This window comes from Rhinoderma darwinii, chromosome 7 (assembly GCF_050947455.1).
Source record: "Rhinoderma darwinii isolate aRhiDar2 chromosome 7, aRhiDar2.hap1, whole genome shotgun sequence".
Lineage (NCBI taxonomy): Eukaryota > Metazoa > Chordata > Amphibia > Anura > Rhinodermatidae > Rhinoderma > Rhinoderma darwinii.
In genome coordinates, this window is record NC_134693.1 from 70,982,275 (window position 1) to 70,995,906 (window position 13,632).

Consider the following 13,632-nt stretch of genomic DNA (forward strand, 5'->3'; position numbering starts at 1 on the left):
TATAAACTGAAATACCAGCAAAACGCCAGAGCTACTACCAAGCAAAATATGCGCTCCAAAAGCCAAATGGCGTCCCTCCCTTCTGAGCCCTACAGCGTGCCCAAACAGCCGTTTATGTCCACCGATATGGCATCGTACCAAAAAATGGTACCAATAAAAACGACAGCTCGTCCCGCAAAAAATAAGCCCCCACACCGCTCTATTGACAGAAAAATAAAAAAGTAGTGGCTCTTGGAAAGCGGGGAGGAAAAACGAAAAAGCAAAACATGAATCAGTTCGTAAAGGGTTAATTACTTTCTAATGAAAAAACATTTATGACCACATGTGGGGTATTGCCGTACTCGGGAGAAATTGCTTTACAAACGTTGGGGTGCATTTTCTCGTTTATCCTTTGTGAAATTGAAAAAATTCAACATTTTAGTGGAAATAATGTTGATATTAATTTTCACGGCCTAATTCTAATAAATTCTGCAAAAGATGTGTGGGGCCTAAATGCTCACTATACCCCTAGATAGATTCCTTAAGTGGTGTAGTTTCCCAAATGGGGTTACTTTTGGGGGGCTTCCACTGTTTCAGTCTCTCAGGGGCTTTGCAAATTCGACATGACACCCAAAAACATTCCAGCTAAATTTGAGCTCCAAAAGCCAAATAGCGCTCCTTCCCTTCTAAGCCCCGGTGTGGGTCCAAACAGTAGTTTATTACCACATATGGGGTATTTACGTAATCAGGAGAAATTGTTTTACAAATGTTGGGGCGCTTTTTCTCCTTTATTCCTTGTAAAAATTAAAAATGGCTACCTTTTTTCAGAAAAAAAGTAGATTTTCATCTTCACATACTAATTCAAATAAATTTAGCAAAAAAACTGTGGGTTCAAAATGCTAACTATACCCATAGATAAATTCCTTGAGGGGTATAGTTTCCAAAATGGGGTCACTATTGGGGGGTTTCCAACGGTTTTCTTCCCTCCAGTGCATTGCAAACGCGACACGGCACTGAAAACTATTCCAGCAAAATCAGAAATCCAAAATCCAAATGGTGCTCCTTCTCTTCTGAGGCCTGCTGTGGGTCCAAACAGCAATTTATTACCACATATGGGGTATTGCTATAATCGGAAGACATTGCTTTACATATGTTGGGGTGTTTTTTCTACTTTATTCCTTGTAAAAATTTAACATTTCCTAATTTTTTCACAAAAAAAGTAGATTTTCACCTTCACATACGAATTCAAATAAATTTAGCAAAAAAACTGTGGGTTCAAAATGCTAACTATACCCATAGATAAATTCCTTGAGGGGTATAGTTTCCAAAATGGGGTCACTTTTGGGGTGTTTCCACTGTTTTGGCAGCACAAGGCCTCCTCACACCTGACATGGTACCTAAAATATATTCTAATAAAATAGAGGCCCAAAATCCACTAGGTGCTCCTTTGCTTCTGAGGCCTGTGTTTCAGTCCATGACCGCGCTAGGGCCACATGTGGGGTATTTCTAAAAACTGCAGAATCTGGGCAATAAATATTGAGTTGCATTTCTTGGGTAAAACCTTCAGTGGTACAGAAAAAATTTATTACAAATGAATTTTTGAAGAAAAAAAATGAAATTTGTAAATTTCACCTCTACTTTGCTTTAATTCCTGTGAAACGCCTAAAGGGCTAAAATACTTTGTGAATGCTGTTTTAAAAACTTTGCGGGGTGCAGTTTTCAAAATGGGGTGATTTATGGTGACTTTCTAATATATAAGGCCCTCAAAGCCACTTCAGAACTGAACTGGTCCCTGAAAAAATAGCCTTTTGAAATTTTCTTGAAAATATGAGAAATTGCTGCTAAAGTTCTAAGCGTTGTAACGTCCTAGAAAAATAAAAGAATGTTCAAAAAACGACGCAAACATAAAGTAGACATATGGGAAATATAAACTAGTATGTATTTTGTGTGGTATTACTATCTGTTTTACAAGTAAATACATTAAAATTTAGAAAAATGCTAATTTTTGCTAATTTTCTCTAAATCTTGGCGTTTCTTACAAATAAATATTGAATTTAATGACACAATTTTTTCAGTATCATAAAGTACAACATGTCATGAGAAAACAGTCCCAGAATCGCTTGGATAGGTAAAAGCATTCTGGAGTTATTACCACATAAAGTGACACATGTCAGATTTGCAAAAATGGGGCTGGTCCTGAAGGCCAAAACAGGCTTAGACACTAAGGGGTTAAATATATGGTTGCATATTATTTACATTTTGGCACACTTAACACAAATATTCTTTATGCCTTTTTATGCTTCTTTATTTATTCATACACATTATGTCTTTTCTTCCACACAACAGTATATGGATACATTTATATATATATATATATATATATATATTTTTTTTATTGATGTATTGATAATTATGAACATTACTGATTATCTATTTATATATATATATATAGAATCTTCACATATAGTATTTTATACAGTTGCATATTTATCATATACATACATACAATGAAATGGTATGTTTCTTTATTTACACACATTCTGTCACTTCCTTCACCTATTATTCAATTAATTATTTATTTATTCAGTTTTCAGTTTTTTGTTTAGTCTTTCGGTCCCTTATTTACATATCAGTGTATCATCCAAGTGTAGAGATGAGCGAACCGGGACAACCGAACCCGGTTTCGGTCCGAGCTTCCGGAAAAGTTCGGTTCGCAGCGAATCCGAACTTCACCGGGTTCGGCCGAACCCGTTTTGACCGAACCCGGTCAAAAATATTATACAAATCGGCAGCCACTTGTCTCTATCAATCACTGATAGAGAAAAGAGGCTGCTGATTAAAAATAAAATAAAAAGCATTTCATACGTACCCGGTCGTTGTCTTGCGGACGAGTCCCTCTTCTTCCTCCAGTCCGACCTTCTTTTCTGACGCGGCAGCCTGTGATTGGCTGCAGAGGCCTCTGCAGCCCGTGATTGGCTGCAGAGGCCTCTGCAGCCCGTGATTGGCTGCAGCGCTCACATGGGCTGCATCGTCATCAAGGAATGTCGGGCCGGATGTAGCGAGGGACGCGTCACCAAGGCAACGGCCAGGAGACCGGACTGGAGGAAGCAGGGAGTTCCCGGTAAGTATGAACGTCTTCTTTTTTTTTTTTTTTTTACAGGTACTCTATATTGTGATCGGTAGTCACTGTCCAGGGTGCTGAAACAGTTACTGCCGATCAGTTAACTCTTTCAGCACCCTGAAGAGTGACTATTTACTGACGTCGCCTAGCAACGCTGCCGTAATGACGGGTGCACACATGTAGCCACCCGTCATTACGGGGCCTCATGCACACGACCGTAAAAACACCCGTTATTAAGGGTCGTAATTACGACCCGAAATAGCGGGCCCATAGACTTCTGTTAGCCACGGGTACCTTCCCGTTTTCTCACGGGAAGGTGCCCGTGCCGTTAAAAAGATAGAACATGTTCTATTTTTTTATTTTACGGGTCGTGCTCGTAATTACGAGCACAGCCGGCCGCTTTTACGAGCCGTGCTGTCATTATAAGGGTATGTTCACACGACAGCGTCCGTTACGGCTGAAATTACGGGGATGTTTCCGCCTGAAAACATCCCCGTAATTTCAGCCGTTACGGCATATGCAGGTGCTTGAACGCCGCGTTCATTACGGACGTAATTGGCGCTGCTATTCATTGGAGTCAATGAATAACGGCTCCAATTACGGTCAAAGAAGTGACAGGTCACTTCTTGGACGCGGGCGTCTATTTACGCGCCGTCATTTGACAGCGGCGCGTAAATTACGCCTCGTGTGAACAGACAAACGTCTGCCCATTGCTTTCAATGGGCAGATGTTTGTCAGCGCTATCGAGGCGCTATTTTTGGACGTAATTCGGGGCAAAAACGCCCGAATTACGTCCGTAATTAGTGCGTGTGAACATACCCTGTGTTCACACGCACTAATTACGGATGTAATTCGGGATTTTTTGCCCCGAATTACGCCCGAAAATAGCGCCTCGATAGCACTGACAAACATCTGCCCATTGAAAGCAATGGGCAGACGTTTGTCTGTTCACACGAGGCGTATATTTACGCGCCGCTGTCAAATGACGGCGCGCAAATAGACGCCCGCGTCAAAGAAGTGACCTGTCACTTCTTTGGCCGTAATTGGAGCCGTTATTCATTGACTCCAATGAATAGCAGCGCCAATTACGTCCGTAATGAACGCGGCGTTCAAGCGCCTGCACATGCCGTTACGGCTGAAATTACGGGGATGTTTTCAGGCGGAAACATCCCCGTAATTTCAGCCGTTACGGACGCTGTCGTGTGAACATACCCTAAATTTTATAGCAGCACGGCCCGTAAAATAGAAAAATAGAACATGTTCTATTTTTTTTAACGGCACGGGCACCTTCCCGTGAGAAAACGGGAAGGTACCCGTGGGTAACAGAAGTCTATGAGCCCGTTATTGCGGGTCGTAATTACGACCCGCAATAACGGGTGTTTTTACGGTCGTGTGCATAATGGGAGCACGGCTTGGAAAAACGACCGGCTGCCTGTGGCCGGCCGTGCTCCTCTCCTGAAATATTCTGTGCTGCCTTAAACTCTGTGGACAGGTCAGGATCCTGTTTCTTTTAAATGCTGCTAGGGAACCCGCTCGATCCACTATATAAGGCTGCGCTACAGTGCAGCATTTAAAAGAAACAGGATCCTGACCTGTCCACAGAGTTTAAGGCAGCACAGAGTATTTCAGGAGATGAGCGTGCAGATTCAGTGCTGCTGTGAACTCTGCTCTTACCATTACGTAGCTCTCAGTCTGTTACCTCTCCTCCACTACTGTCCTCAATAACACCTTCATGATTGGCAAGTCACCACGTAACGGTAAGAGCAGAGTTCACAGCAGCACAGAGTATTTCAGGAGATGAGCGTGCGGATCTTGTGCGCAGTGACTTGCCAATCATGTGAAGGTGTTTTTGAGGACAGGAGTGGAGGAGAGGTAACAGACTGAGAGCTACGTAATGGTAAGAGCAGAGTTCACAGCAGCACAGAATATTTCAGGAGAGGAGCGTGCAGATTCTGTGCTGTTGTGAACTTTGCTCTTACCATTACGTAGCTCAGTCTGTTACCTATCCTCCACTCCTGTCCTCAATAACACCTTCACATGATTGGCAAGTCACCACCCCGCACAAGATCCGCACGCTCATCTCCTGAAATACTCTGTGCTGCTGTGAACTCTGCTCTTACCATTACGTGGTGACTTGCCAATCATGTGAAGGTGTTCGTGAGGACAGGAGTGGAGGAGAGGTAACAGACTGAGAGCTACGTAATGGTAAGAGCAGAGTTCACAGCAGCACTGAATCTGCACGCTCATCTCCTGAAATACTCTGTGCTGTCTTAATCTCTATGGACAGGTCAGGATCCTGTTTCTTTTAAATGCTGCACTATAGCGCAGCCTTATATAGTGGATCGAGCGGGTTCCCCAGCAGCATTTAAAAGAAACAGTGTGTGTGTTTGGGTATGTGTTTTTGTCTGTTTTTGTTTTTATATGTGTGTTTGTGTATATATGGGGGTGTATTTCTATATATGTTTGTGTGTGTGTGTATTTTTGTATATGTGTGTGTTTGTGTATATGGGTGTGTGTTTGTGTATATATGGGTCTGTTTGTTTATATGTGTGTTTGTGTTTGTGTATGGTTGTTTGTGTGTGTGTGCGTGTATATATGTGTGTAGGTGAGTAGAAGTATTGTTATTGTTCACATTGATAACAGTTTTTTTATGTTTTTGCAGATTTTGATGTACCGATTGGACTACATCTTCGATTCGTTGGACTACTGCGTATATCTACGTTTTTTTTAAATTTTAATAAAATGGTTAACGAGGGTTTTGTTGGGAATTTCTTATTTCAATAAAAAAGAATTGTCTTTGTGTTTTTTTTTTAAACTTTAGTGCCTAGATAATGGCAGTTGGCTGAGTGACAGCGTCCATTATTAAGGCGGTACTTAGTGTTAGCCGGTGCAGAGACTAGCACTAACCACCCATTATTACCCCGGTACCCACCACCACCAGGGGTGCCGGGAAGAGCTTGGTACGATCCAGTACCCGACCATCTGTTGTGATGGTCGGCTACTGGGGCGGCCGTAGGCTGGTATTATGAGGCTGGGAAGGGCCAAAAACAGTGGACCTTCCCACCCTTGTAATGCTAGGCTGCTGCTGCTGCTGTGTTGTATCGGGCTGGTTATAAAAATGGGGGGGGGGGGACCCCACGTCGTTTTTTTTTAAAAATTTAACAATAGACGGGTCCCCCACATTTTTAATAACCAGCCATATACAAGGCCGCAGCAGTCTGGCATTACATGGGTGGGAAGGGCCACTGGTTTTGTCCATTCCCAGGCTAATAACACTGTGTTGTATGTGGCTGGTTATGATAAATTGGGTGGAACCCCATGTCTTTTTAAAAAAAATAATAAAAATAAATAAATAATTTAAAAAAAAATGACGTGGGGGTCCCCCCCACTTTTATAACCAGCCAGATACAACACAGCAGCAGCAGCAGCCTAGCATTACAAGGGTGGGAAGGTCCACTGGTTTTGGCCCTTCCCAGCCTCATAATACCAGCCTGCGGCCGCCCCAGAGCCCGACCATCACAACAGATGGTCGGGTACTGGATCGTACCTGGCTCTTCCCGGCACCCCTGGTGGTGGTGGGTACCGGGGTAATAATGGTGGTTAGTGTTAGCCTCTGCACCGGCTAACACTAAGCCTCGCCTTAGTAATGGATGTTGTCACTCAGACAGCGGCCATTACTAAAGTGGTAGTAATAAAATTTGAAAAGAAAAAGACAAAGATATAGATTAAAATATTTTATTGAAATAAAGCACCCCCAACACAACCCTCATTAACCATTTTATTGTAGAAAAAAAAACCGTCATCGAAGTAGTCCTCGAAACCGACGTAGTCCAAACACCAAACCTGTAAAAAAAAAAAAAAAAAATGAAATAAAACATGTCGTAGGCTTAGATTCAGGTTAATGTGTGATACTGACTATTATACCATGTATAGAAGCCTGCCACGAAGTTGACTTAGATACAGGGCGCCAGCAGACAGTATCATACATGGCCATACAGACATATATACAAACAAACATACATGCAAACATACATACATACATATATACAAACATACACACATGCAAACTATCATACATACATGCATACACACACACATGAAACCATACATACAAACATGCAAAGATACATACATATATACAAGCATGCACAAATATACATGCAAACATAAATACATGCAAACATAATTACATACATGCACATATATATAAACATACATGCAAACATACATGCAAAAATAAAAACATGCAAACATACATGACAACATACATACATGCAAACATACATACATACAAACCTGTATACATACATGACAACATACATACATGCAAATATACATTCATGCAAACATACATAAATGCAAACATACATACATACATACATGCAAATATATACATGCAAATATACATACAAACATGCACATATATACATACATGACAACATACATACATGACGACATACATACATACATACATACATGCAAACATACATACATAAAATGCATACATACATACATTCATGCAAACATACATACATACATGCAAATATATACATGCAAATATACATGCACATATATACATACATGCCAACATACATACATGCATATATACATACAAACATACATGCACATATATACATACATACATGACAACATACATACATACATACATGACAACATACATTCATGCAAACATACATTCATGCAAACATACATTCATGCAAACATACATACATACATACAAACATACACACATGCAAACATACATAAAAACATACATGCACATATATACATACATGACAACATACATACATGACGACATACATACATACATACATACATACATACATGCAAACATACATACATACATTCATGCAAACATACATACATACATGCAAATATATACATGCAAATATACATGCACATATATACATACATGCCAACATACATACATGCAAATATACATACAAACATACATGCACATATATACATACATACATGACAACATACATACATACATGACAACATACATTCATGCAAACATACATTCATGCAAACATACATTCATGCAAACACATACATACATACAAACATACACACATGCAAACATACATAAAAACATACATGCACATATATACATACATACATGACAACATACATACATTCATGCAAACATACATACATACAAACATACATTCATGCAAACATACATACATGCAAACATACATGCAAATATATACATGCAAATATATATACACACATGCACATATATACATACATGCCAACATACATGCAAACATACATGCACATATATACATACATACATGACAACATACATACATACATGCCAAAAAAAATAATAATACGTTCATACTTACTTTCCTCCTGTCCGGCCTCCAGCGCTGACGTTTCATCCATGTCGCCGCTGCAGCCTGTGATTGGCTGCAGAGGCGGTCACGTGGGATGAAGCGTCATCCTGACGTGCGTGACCGCCACTACAGCCTGTGATTGGCTGCAGCGGCGAAAGGGATGAAACGTCATCGCTGGAGGCCGGACAGGAGGAAAGTAAGTACGAACGTATAATTTTTATTTTTTTATTACATTTAAATTGTATTTTCCGCGCGCCGAGCATGTACTGTCAAGGTTGCTGAAAGAGTTAGTGCAGCCCATTAACTCTATCAGCACCCGAGACAGTAGCATGCTCGGCGCACGTAAGTGACAGGTTCGGTCCGAATCGAACTTTTTTGTGAAATTCGGCGAACTAGCCGAACCGAACTTTTTAAAAGTTCGCTCATCTCTATCCAAGTGTTTACATGGACCGTCCTCCTGTCAACATTCACACACACTTGCGTTTTTCTGGCTCTTTTTTCTTTTCTCTGTTTCTTCCGTCTCTCCCCTTTTCTCCTTTCCTGTTTTCTCTTTTCTTCACAGGTTATATTCATATGTGCCATATTCTTGGTATTAAGCTAACATTTATCGTCTCCAGAGTTCCTTATCTACATCTACATATATCTACCTCCGTTATCTTTAGCTGTCTCACAAGCCTGCTTCTTGTCCAGTGGTACAGGGTGAGAGAGGTGTGCGCTAGCTAGGGGTGGGGGAGTGGCTCACTCACTTTCGGCCGGGTCTCCAATCCTGGCTGGACGTGGGCGGCGCTGTCAGACAGCGTCCGCGCACGTCCGCCTCGATGACGCGGTCACCGGAAGTGGGGCAGTAGCCATCTTGCTACCCCCGGCCTGTCGCCGGAAAACCTCCCATATCACCCACACGGACACCAATCTTCTCTAATTATGCTCATATATAAGGGAGGGTCCCGCAGGGAAGACGCCACCCCCGGACGAAGGCATCTGCCGAAACGCGCGTCGGGCTTGGCGTCTCCCCCATGCGGCTACATGAATCCGGGTACGTGCCATTTCTCATTTACTCAATGCACATGGCTATTTTGTTATTCAGATCTGGGTTGTACTGCTCTTAAATCAGTCTCAGCTATACTGCTACATGACACTAACCTATATTTACTGGTTATAATTACCAATACCAGTTAATGGTGCTACAGACATTAGAATCACTTGATCTAATCCCTTACACACATGCTACATGTATTGAGCTGTTCACTGAATTAACATTTAACCCTGGGTCCTTGTTATTTATTATTATCATCAGTACCTTTTCATGTATTCCGTGTGGGCTGACGCCCTTTCACACTGTATGACTCATTTTTAACTGTTTGTCTTTCTATCTGTTAATAAAGAAAGTTTTTTCTATTATACATTATCTTGAGTGTACTTGACCTCTTTCTCTTTAGGCTTCTTAGTATACATTCATGGTCAGAGTACCAGGTCATGTTGGGTTTACATGTATGTTCTTCCTACTCTATAATCTTGGTTATTTATGTCATTTTGACTGTTACCGGTATTTACCAAGATATATATTTATATTTATAGAATCTCTTCTGATGTGGAGTGCATACATTTGCTGCATGTGTACAATTTGGTTATCTATATCAATTTTCTCTGTGTTTCACACAGAAACGGGTACCGTGGGTCCCATGGATTACAAAGCCAGAGATGGCGCCTGGCGATCCTTGATGGATCAAGTTTTTAGAGATGAGTCTGCAGTGTCTGGTTTTAGTGGTTCAGAGAGTGTGAGCGAACTCCAGTATAGATACAAAAATTTACTCCATAGACGCATGAAGGTCTGGTGGAACAAAGTGTTCCTAGAAAATTATATTCAGAGATGTCTTATTCCAAGGGGTCTTAGGATCCAAATCTTTCCCTCATTTCCAATCAGTGATGAAACTTTCATCACTAGGTGGGAAGATGTTTGCAACAATAGTTCCAAGAAGTTAATGGAACTTTTGGTAGGACTCAACCAAGACACACTCGTTTTGTTGGACGCGGAAATTGAAGATGTTCAATCTCAGCTGATTGCACTCTTATCTGTAGATAGTATGTCCAGATTTAGACAAAGTCTTGAAGTTCAATTCTCCGAATGGGAGAAGGAAATTCAAGCTACAAAATCAAAAAAGTTCACCAGAGATGTTGGAGACTTCCAGCAAAACCAGGTGTACAGATGGAGGAGAAATAAAATAGGTGGTCGGAGTCGCACACCCTCTGTATCCTCTATCTCCTCTCTCAGTGAAACAGAAAATGCATTCTCTCGTTTCAATCAACCATCTGGCTCACGTCCAAAAAGAAAATGTACACAAAGACAAATGGCAAACAAGAAAAGACCAGATACGCAAGATCCTACTCATCGCCTAAAGGTGATTAACCTATCCGCACACATTTTTTCAGATATAGACAGAGAGGTCATTGAAAACTTACTTTCTCACCTTGTAATCGTTTTGACGCTTTCTCTGCAGTAAAAGATCTCAACATGTTTGGTCGGTCACTTATACACAAAAAATGGTTCCACAAATCCACTCATGTGGACCTTTTTCCTACCACAGAGGAGCAACAAGCATTAGGGACTCTTGAGGAGTTGTTGGAAGAACAGGATACTACTGTTTCAGGTAAAATCCCAGTATGTGTTCGTATGAAATCAAAGAAATTCCCCCCTCTTAGTTTGTGCCCTGCTGTAGACTCTTTTGTCAAGGCAGTTACATTAGAATTTCAAAATATTCCCGCTAATGTTAAGCATGATAATCTAACTACATTACAACGTGAAAGCCTAAATAGATTACAGAAAATGAAGGATGTTGTATTTAAGGCTGCCGATAAAGGCGGGAATGTTGTTGTATGGCCCTGTCACATGTATGAGGCTGAAGCCTACAGACAACTACGTGACAGATAGTGCTACAAAAAACTAACATTCAATCCCTCATCCTCTTTTAGATCTACACTGCAGCAGATATTTTCGAAAGCCTTACAAGAAGATGTTATAAATAAGGATTTGTTAACCGCACTTACAACGGTTGAACCTATTGTCCCTACACTGTATTTACTCCCTAAAGTGCATAAGAATGACACAATACCACCAGGAAGACCAATAATTTCAGGTAGGGGCAGCATTACAGAGAAGTGTTGTAAATATATTGACCACCACCTGAAGGATTTGGTTATAAACCTTCCTTCATATGTTCGTGACTCTGCAGATCTTCTTCAGAAAGTTAGCGGTATCAGCATTGACGATGATATGCTACTAGTTGCGATTGATGTTGAATCCCTCTATACTAGTATTAGGCATGCTGATGGCATTAGGGCCACTAAATTTTTCCTGTCCACTACGAATTTGGAAAAATCTATGTGTGATTTTCTTGCTGAACTACTGGAATATACCTTGACGCACAACTTTTTCACCTTCAATGGGCATTTTTACCTACAGCTCCAGGGAACGGCGATGGGGGCTGCTTGTGCACCCTCATATGCCAATTTGTTCCTTGGACTGTGGGAGAGGGATCTTTTCTCAGATGGCCGGGATGATTCAATGGACCGGATCCTGTTTTGGGCACGGTACATTGATGACATCCTGGTCATTTGGAAGGGTACAGCCTCTGAGCTGGACAAATTCATGGTAGATCTCAATAAGAACCAGATCAATCTTAAATTTACGTACAAATCCAATAGTCAGTACATTGATTTTTTGGACATCAAATTAACCAAGGACATTGATGGTTTCTTACAGAGTGACGTGTATCGTAAGGAGACCTTGGTTAATTCTTTACTGCATTTTTCATCCTCCCATCCACCACAGACCCTACAGGCGATCCCTATCGGGCAATTCCTGAGGATAAGGAGGATATGCTCCTCTGACACCTTTTTTGAGGAACAAGCCAAGGACTTAAAAAACCGCTTCATTGACCGAGGCTATAGTATGCAGTCCATCAAAAAAGCGTATCACAGGGCCAAGCATGCAAATAGAGATGATCTCTTGTTTACTAAGAGGAAGAGAGACACACAGAATAAGGTGAGGTTTATAACGAACTATCACTCGAGGTGGCCGCAAATGAGGGAAATTTTCAAAAGGTATTGGCCCATTTTGCTCACAGACCCAATTCTCACTAATTATGTGACTAGGTACCCCAGCATAACAGCAAGAGGTGGGAGAAATTTGAAAGATCATTTAGTGAGGAGTCACTATGATCCTGTTACGAGAAAATATCCGTTTGGATCAAAGGGAGCAAAGTGGGGGTGTTCCCCTTGTGGGCATTGTGTGGCATGTCCTAATATCGAGAGGATCACAACTTTTCCTAATGTTACAGGTACGAAAACGTATACTATAACACATCCGATAACATGCACCACCAAAGCAGTGGTGTATTATGCAACATGTCCATGCCCTAAAGTATACATTGGTCTCACTTCTAGGGAGCTAAAAGTGAGAGTGAGGGAGCATATGTCCGATATCAGACGAGCAGCGAATGAGGAAGTCATGGAAACTTTGAAACCGATACCGCGACATTTTAAAGTACATCATTCCTGCGATCCAACAAAACTAAAGGTGAGAGGCATTGATCACATTGTCACAAATATGAGAGGAGGCAATACTAAGCAAAAATTAGCACAATGCGATGCACATTGGATTTGGACCCTTGCGTCAATGTATCCATCAGGCCTTAATGAATCTTTGAGTTTCGCTCCATTTCTCTGAACCACTGACTCCCTGTGGGTCTAGGTTTTTTCAATAAATTTTTAATCAATAAATATAGATTGTTTTATTATTTTATTATGTATATATATATATATATAGTCATTACCTTGTTAACTACCCTCCTCTATGAATTCTTTATCTTTTGAAGGTATATAGAAATGCAGGTATATTTGGAGATATATATACTGAAGATATTGGAGGCTATGGACTCTGGAGGCGTTGAAGATAATATATATGTATGCTCTTTGGCCATTGGCATGTTGTCATCCTACTCATCGATTCTATATTTTATATATGTTTTATCTCTCTCTTTCTACTATGGGGATGCTGTCCTTAGATTTATGTGGGGTTCTTTATTGATCACAATATGCACTTTAGACATACACATGTGTGTATAATCTATGTATTATATATATTGTCATTTTTTATAATGTATTCGTAAC